The 8,304-nt window shown below is 32.0% G+C and overlaps 1 pseudogene; it reads right to left on the reverse strand.

Annotated features, from left to right (window-relative positions):
- Positions 1-5,745: 5,745 nt before the first annotated feature.
- LOC114076730 lies at positions 5,746-6,265 on the reverse strand (annotated as a pseudogene).
- Between the last annotated feature and the right edge of the window lie 2,039 nt (positions 6,266-8,304).

Raw genomic sequence — 8,304 nt, forward strand, 5'->3', positions numbered from 1 at the left:
TTTTAACGCTTGTTTTAGCTCTTTTTTTATCTTTTATCTTCTTTTCTTTTTTTTTTTCTTCTTTTGAGTCCTTATTCGTTGGAGCTTTTCTTTTATTCACTTCTTTATAATAATAATTTTTTCTTTTTTTGTTGGAGTATTTTCCTTCCCACCTTTCACTGACCCCGTTAGGGTATTTTTTACCTTTCTTTATTTCTTCCACTTTTCTTTCTTCCTTTCTCTGTTTTCTTTAGAGATCTTTGCTACTTTTATTTTTGGGAGACTCAACATCTTTGCTTTTGGAAATTTCAAACATCAACTTCCTCTTATAATTTTCACATTCTTTGTGCACTCAAGAAGGTTGGGCCAAGAGAGGATAGTGCTTGTAAGCACTCAAAAAGGGTAGTGGTTAAGATGTGGTTGTCCAAATAAAGGTTTCAGGCTCAAAATGGGAAAACGAGGGATTAATGTAATCTGGTAGGCTTGGAAAGGCACAATCGGATCAAAAAAGGCCTACAATCATTTCTCAAACAAAACATTACTCATAATTTCATCTCGAAAAACATTCAAGTCAAGTTCTAGATAACACTGTAAGACAATTCAACTTTGATCAAAATCTCACCAAACAACGCACATGAAACATAAGGTTTGTTTTATTCTTATCTTGATTGCATGCAAGAGAATTTTCAAGCATCACAAAAGTACAGATACCAGGTTCCACGAGAATCTATAGTTTACCGCAAAGTCAGTATTTTCCATCATATCAAATATATTTACATGCTCTTAACTACATAGGTCCCGACAGAGTTGAAGACATGACTCTTACAGTATGTACAATTTTTTATTTTTTATTTTTAAGAATAACTAGGTAAATTACCCGTGCTTCGCACGGGATTGGACATTTTATTGAACTTAGATATGATTATTCGGTAATATGACCTACAGTAAAGATTAAGTTTCATGGAAAATAAGGAATGAAAAAGGTTGATTAGAAGTTTAATTAATGCATTTCAATTCGATTCCTCTATAGCAAAAAAAAACTACAATAGTGACAGAAATAAAAGTTTTGTTTACTAAAAGACCAAATGTAATAAATTCAACCATTTCAACAACGTTATGAGTTGTGGAATTAGAGGTGCAAGAGTAGTAACGTGACATTGAAATCGAAATCAATTTTCTTTGTTTATACGAAGACACCTGTAGAAAGGGACAAAAGAGAAGATCAATTTTCAATCATCTTCTGTGTAACTTTTAACAAAGTTAAAAGAAAAATGTCACCAAAATAGCAAAAAGAGTTGTCATACTTACATGAATCACTACGACTTATAGTAAAGATTAAGCTCCATGAAATAGGAGGATGAAAACTTTTAGAAATGAAACAAACTTCATAGGAAGCTTAATCAATGTAATTGAATTCAACTATCCAATGGAAAAAATAATAGTGGCAGAAAATCCCTCTATTTATAGATAACAGAGGGTAGTGTGAGTAAATATTTATTGTGCCTTATCGGAAAGGTCACAACTCTTTGAAAAAGTTGCAACCATTTGGAAAGGTCACAACCTCTCATAAGAGTCACAATTTTCTTAAAAGTCACAACTCTTCATAAAAGTCACAACTTTTCAGAAAAGTTACAACTTTTGATATAAAAGTTGCAACTCTTCATAAAAGTTGCAACTCTTCGTAAAAATTGCATCTTTTCATAAAAGTCACAACTCTTCATAGTAGTCGTAACTATTCATAAAAGTCACAACTTTTCATAAAAGACAAAACTTTTCATAAAAGTCACATATCTTCATTAAAATCACAACTCTTCATAAAAGTCACATTTTTTCTTGAAAAGAAAAGGCTAGTTTTGGAAATAAATAAATTTAAAAGAGAATTCTGATTTGTGGTGGTGCCACGTAGGCGGACATAATGTTTTCTTTTATATATATATATGATTACCGAACACGAGAAGGGCTGCCTATGTATCTCATTAAGATGAGAATCAGGTACGCGTAGTTCGTGCAGATATGACTTGGAAAATATGCACAAACTATTTTATAAATTATTTTTTTTGAGAGGATAATACCGAACCCAAGAAGGGTTGCCTACGTATCTCATTAAGATAAGAATCAGGTGTGCGTAGTTCACGTAGATATGACTTGGAAAATATGCACAAACTATTATAAATATTTTTTTTAATTTTATTTATGGAGAAGATAATACCGAAACCAAGAAGGGTTGCCTTCGTATCTCATTAAAATGAGAATCAGGTACGCGTTGTTCGTCCAGATGTGACTTGGAAAATATACACAAACTATTTTATTAATTTTGTTTAAAAAATTTTTTTAGAAGATTATACCGAACCAAAAAAGGGTTGCCTACGTATCTCAACGAAATGAGAATCAGGTACGCGTAGTTGGTGCAGATAAGGCATATGATAATTTAAAGATTTAGCCAACTCAAAGAAATTCCTAGGTCTAGCGCCACTAAAAATTCGTAGTCATGAAGTTTTTTTTTTACTCTTTTTCTTTTTTCGTACCAATATGTTTTATAGACTCTTAATCGTCAATATTTATATTGTCTGTTTAATTTAACCTACGAATTTCTACATTAATGACTTGTTGTACTCTTTTCGAATGTTTTCTTGGATCCTTGTCTCTTCCCAATTTTCACGAGATCCAGACATAATTACGACCATCCCTGACTGATGTCGGGGATTGTATCCCTACAAAAATATGAGAAATATGTGAGAGCAGGACCATCATGAAAAATAATAATAAAAATAAGTGAATGCGACCTCATAGTCAAATACTCCCCTTATTTATCGTTTTGACTTGATATAATTGAGAAATGCAAGGAATCTAATTTCACCAATCCTCTTGTATCTTGCGAATTCGGACAAATAATTATTTCTTAATTTGAACATAAATCAATTTTTCGCAGTGAAGAAGAATAACTCAAAATGTAACAGTTGTTAGTTCTGTACATAATGGATAATGCAAAATATCACATAAATAATGAATAAGACATATAAATGCTGTTTTAATTAAAGACAAACTGAAATATAGCACATAGCATACAAACAATTATTGCACGTCCTATACAAATATGTGACCCTTTTATGCCTAGGGTAGGCCTATCGATTCGAAGGATGTACTACGCCCTTTGACAACTTTTCATTGTCCCCCAAAACACTTAGTACAATTTTATGAATAAATGAAATATAATTATGAAGTTAGGGGAAAAAGAAAGAAGGAAAAAAAATACAAATGTTAAATCCCACGTAGGGGTACCATCCTATACTAAGCCTTTTCCAAAGGGTCTTCCTCTTGAAATTCTTGTCATCTCTGATTGTCAACTCTTTTGGATGGAATGATATTTTCTGGAAACTCAAGTTTGACAAAAGTAAACAATTAAAATAACCTTCTAATTCAGATGGACAGTGGTTTGTCAAACGATGTATACATCCTTCAAATGACACACAATTATGATCGTCCTTTTAGGTTAGAAGCCATTATGGACTCAAGGTGGTCTTTCTAATAAACTCAACATGCCTTGGGTGTTGGTCATCTTAGGTTGACGCTTAAATTTGGATTTGGTTCGGCTCTACGCTAGTTTACTAGGAGTGGTTGTATTTAGAGTGGAAAAGGTAACCCAAGCGGACTACTTGGGCTGGGACAGTTAATGATTGTTGACTATCAAGTAGCCAACTACACTCGTCAGGGTGACTCGAGAAAATTTTTGGTTAATGAACGACTGTGAACCCACCTAATCGTCCTTTAATGGAAATGAAATAATTGTCATTTGACGAAAAATATTATGCCATGAATGCAATGATATCACACACAACAAGATAAATAATGAATAAATACAATATACAAATAATCAGTGAAATATAAAAATACAAGGTATAACATAATAATAAAGCAAAAATTTCCTCAATTTGAAAAAATAAATAAATTCATATTGGTTAAAACCTCGAAAGATCCCCAGCGGAGCCGCCATTCTGTTTACATCCCTAGTGTGTCGAAATAGGGCGAAACGTTGCGGTGACTCTAAATAAGTAAAACTTTAAGTTAGAAAAATTTTAAAACGAGTAAAAGGATATTAAAAGGGGAAAGGGAGTTCAAAGGATTAAATGGAGTCGCCACCTAATTTTTAAGAAATATAGGAAACCAATTATTAATTAACTTGAAAGAAATGTCTACGAAACCAATTTGATTCTAGGTAAAGGGTTCAAGTTATTCCGAAGGAAAGGGGTTAGGCATCCTTCGAAATCCACAATTGTGGTTCCCGACTGAATTCATTTTTTTCAAAATTGAGGAGAATAAAATAATGTACAAATATAATAAACATGCAATATACACAATAAAATAAAATAAAATAATTATCCGCCTAATGTTTGCCTAACGTCAATATTCAATTAAAATGACATAAAAATATTATTCGAGCTTTTTCGAATGGCTTCAAGGAAGCAAGTTTTGGGTACCTATAAGCACACTCAATAAAAGTGTTAGTAAAGAATAACTATGATTAAAATTGAATAAACCTAATAACAATTTTAAAATAAAAATAAGTCTTATGAAAATGGGAGGCCTTGGAAATCGATGGTAATTTCTTCATCGGCCAATTCCAACAATTAAAATTATATATAAACTTAAATTAGATTTCCGTCTTAATATTGGGAAGGCCTCCAAAATGGACGGAGAGTTTTTTAATTCATTGGCCAATTTCAACATATAAAATGTATAAACATAAATTAAAATTCCATCTTTTTAAAATGGGGAGGCCTCTAAACCCGACGGATTTAATTTTTCATTGGTCATTTTAACAATTTAGACAAACAAATTATATGAATATAAAGTAAAATATTTTCGTCTTTTAAAATGAAAAAGGCCTCTAAACCCGACGGATTGTTTTTTCATTGACCAATTTAACAATTTTAACAAACAATTTATATGAACTTAAACTAAAAATTTCCGTCTTTTAAAATGAAAAAGGCTTCTAAACCCGACGGATAGATTTTCATTGGCCAATTTCACAAATAAAAGTTTTCAGCATGAAATCAATATCGAAGAAACCAAGAATAGATCAAAAAAAAACTTAAACATACAATATAACAACAATACTAATTTAATAATAACAAGGAATTGCTGAAACTTCATAGAACAATAATAGGAATAGACAAATACTATCCTATAACGAGAAAGATAAAAATAATAATAATAAAAGAATTTCAACAACAATAACACAACTAAAAAGAATAATTATAAAACTAATAATCTTAAGAAGAGATAATGATTATAAAATAATATGAAAATAATAATAAACTAAAGAAAACAAAAGCATAATAATAATAAAATAATAAATCAGCAACTTCAAGAAATGATGCATTTAGTTGCAAATGAAAATAATAATCAATAATAAAACTAATCAAAAACAAAACTAAAGCAGTAACATAAATGGAAATAAACACCTCATGAACAAATACATAAAAAATGCATTTAAACAAAAATACTAACACAACAATGAACAAAATTTGACAAAAAAGAGTAACAGATTAAGGAAACAAAATTTCAAAAGAACAATAATAACGATAGAAAATAGGAGACACTGAGCAAAATTTAATAAAATTAAAGTAAGATTTGAGTTTTACCATTGTTGCAAATGGAGTTTACGATTGGAGTTTCGATTGTTGTCCATCGGAGTTGGAACTCATCGTAAACTGGATACCTCCATCAATGGAATAATCAGTTCATAATTCACTCTTATCCCGTTAATCAGCAATCAATCCTGAGGAATCTCCACATCTCCATCAATAATATCTTGCTGCAAATCCTTAGTATCCTTTCCATCTACCGTACAGCCAACGGATACACAAGTTCCCAAGATCTCCTTAACGGTTCCACTAAAATCGTTCGCCATAGATCTAGGCTGCATCACCTTAGCGATTTCAATGACGACATCAAGTTAGATGTTACCGTTATGCTTGATGTTCTTCGTCTTCTTCCTGTCACGTTCCAGCTCCTTCAACGCCTTGGTGACAAGTGCGGCGGCAGAGGGAACAACCGATACATTAGAGAGAAACGCACAAACTGCAGAAATAGCAGTTACAGAGGCCAATAGCGGCTCAGGGTGGTGGCCCCACCTTGAAGGAAAAGAATGGCGTATTCATCAGAGATATAAAGAAGGGTTCTCAGATATGATTCTGCTTTTTGAATAATGGAAAGGAATTCTTTTCCATGGTGGCTCATTTCCATAACGGACATGCCGGAACCCCGCCAGTTAACGAGGTCGGCTTGGGCTTTATGGAAGACATTTTCCGGGAGAGTGGCACCGGGGGAATAGATGAGGGATGCCGAGGAAGAGTGAGAGGAAGGGGAGAGAGAAGGGAGAAAGGCGGATGGAGAGGAAGAGGCGGCGAGGAGGAAGAGAGGAGAGGGGAGGCGTTGGTGGGGGATTTTTGAAGGAGGCGGCCGATTTTTTAGAGGGAGAGGAAAAGAGAGTGGACTTTTTAGGGTTCTCTCCTTTTTTTTCATCCTCTATCCTAAAAATATTATCCACACCAAAAAATTATGGGCTTAGTATTCTGTCCCAAAATAATTGCAATAGAATTCCTAAAAAACTTTTTTATTTGACTAAATTTTAGACTGTGCTAAATTCACATAAATATTAACAAATGTAACAAATAAAAAATGAAAATTTAAAATAATATAATGAACGTAACTAATGACATGTGAAATGAAATTTTTTAAAAAATAACTAACAAAAATCTTAAATTTTTATAAAATGAAGATAGTTATCGATAAACTTTCTTAAACTATATTAAAAAAATTATTTTAAGCTATTAAATAAATAAGAGTTCAAAATTACAAATTTCGAAAATGTTAGGCCAAAATTGGGTGTCAACAACATGACTAATTTTAATAGTTTTATCATAAATTTTCTCTTTAGATTTTCTAACTGCTCACTAGGAAAAAAAATAAATGATCAGGTCATAATCATGAACCAAAATTATAAGCAACAGTTGTAATTACATCCCATTCAACCAGCTCAATTTATCCAACAAATCTCTTTTCTTCTATCACCAACAATAGTAGTGTGTTCTACATACAACTACATCACCAACATAATTGATTGATATACAACATCTTGTTATAGGGGCTAACAATTATTCTTATTTTACTTTTTCCATAGAGACTCCTTTAGTTCAAACTAGAACAAGGCAACCATTCACTTCTTCACATTTTGTGTGTTTTTATTTAAAATTCTGATTTTAGTACTTTTTATATGCCATCAGGAAAAACCATTCACTAAGTATTACGAATGAATTATTGCATATGAATCAAAATTTTGATTTTAGTACTTTTGATTTGAAAGTGGAAAATCATGGTTCTTTGACACATATTACTCTAGTCACGTAACCAAGCGAAAAAGGGGATTCTCTTGAAGCATGGATTCTTCTGACCATGAATCCTCCTTTGCTTTGTTATGGGAGAGCGATTTGTCTCTTGCTCTAGGATCTAATATATGTGTCAAAGAATGTATTCTCTAGAGGCGGATACGGTGTATGCCGTTGAGACTATTGATTCAATTCCTAGAAAGTCAACTCTCTCTCCTTCACATAAAACACAACGTATGATGATTCTAGTCATACAAAAACAACTAAACTTCATGATAAAAAGAACATGTATGGTGTAGAATCTAAAGTTTAGAATTTGTATTTAAACATTGATGTAGCTTAAGAATGACTAATTAATATAAGATTGAATTGTAGTATAATCTCAATCTAATTAAATAAAGGATGACTATATAATCAAAACACCATCTCAATTAGTAGGAAAGAAAAAATAGTAAACATGGAGTTATATTATTTTAACACATAATATTATTCTATAATCTTGCATGATACTCCTTATATTCCATATTAAGTGTAATTCTTAAGGCAAAACACACCTATTTAGAAAAATATTCAAGAGCGTAGGGTAAATCATAATTTCAACTATTTCCCTTTGTAATATAAGGAAAAATGCACAAGTATCCTTCTAGACTATGACAGAAATATCAAAGACACACCTTTACTAAATTAAGGTCCTATTACCCCTTTCTAAACTAATTTTTTTTGTAACTTTGGGCACCTTTTTATATTAACTAAGGAAACTAAGGTCTAAATCAACTCACTTTTCTCAAATTTAAGGAATATGACTTTCTTCAGAAGTTAAGTAAAATATTTTTCAAAAACTCTCTTCCAACCTGCGCCCTACCCACCCCACCCTAACAGCCACAAATACACCTCCTACCAGCCTCACACACACCCTACCAGCCCCCACCCACCCATA

The sequence above is a fragment of the Solanum pennellii genome, chromosome 4 (assembly GCF_001406875.1).
Source record: "Solanum pennellii chromosome 4, SPENNV200".
NCBI classification, from domain to species: domain Eukaryota; kingdom Viridiplantae; phylum Streptophyta; class Magnoliopsida; order Solanales; family Solanaceae; genus Solanum; species Solanum pennellii.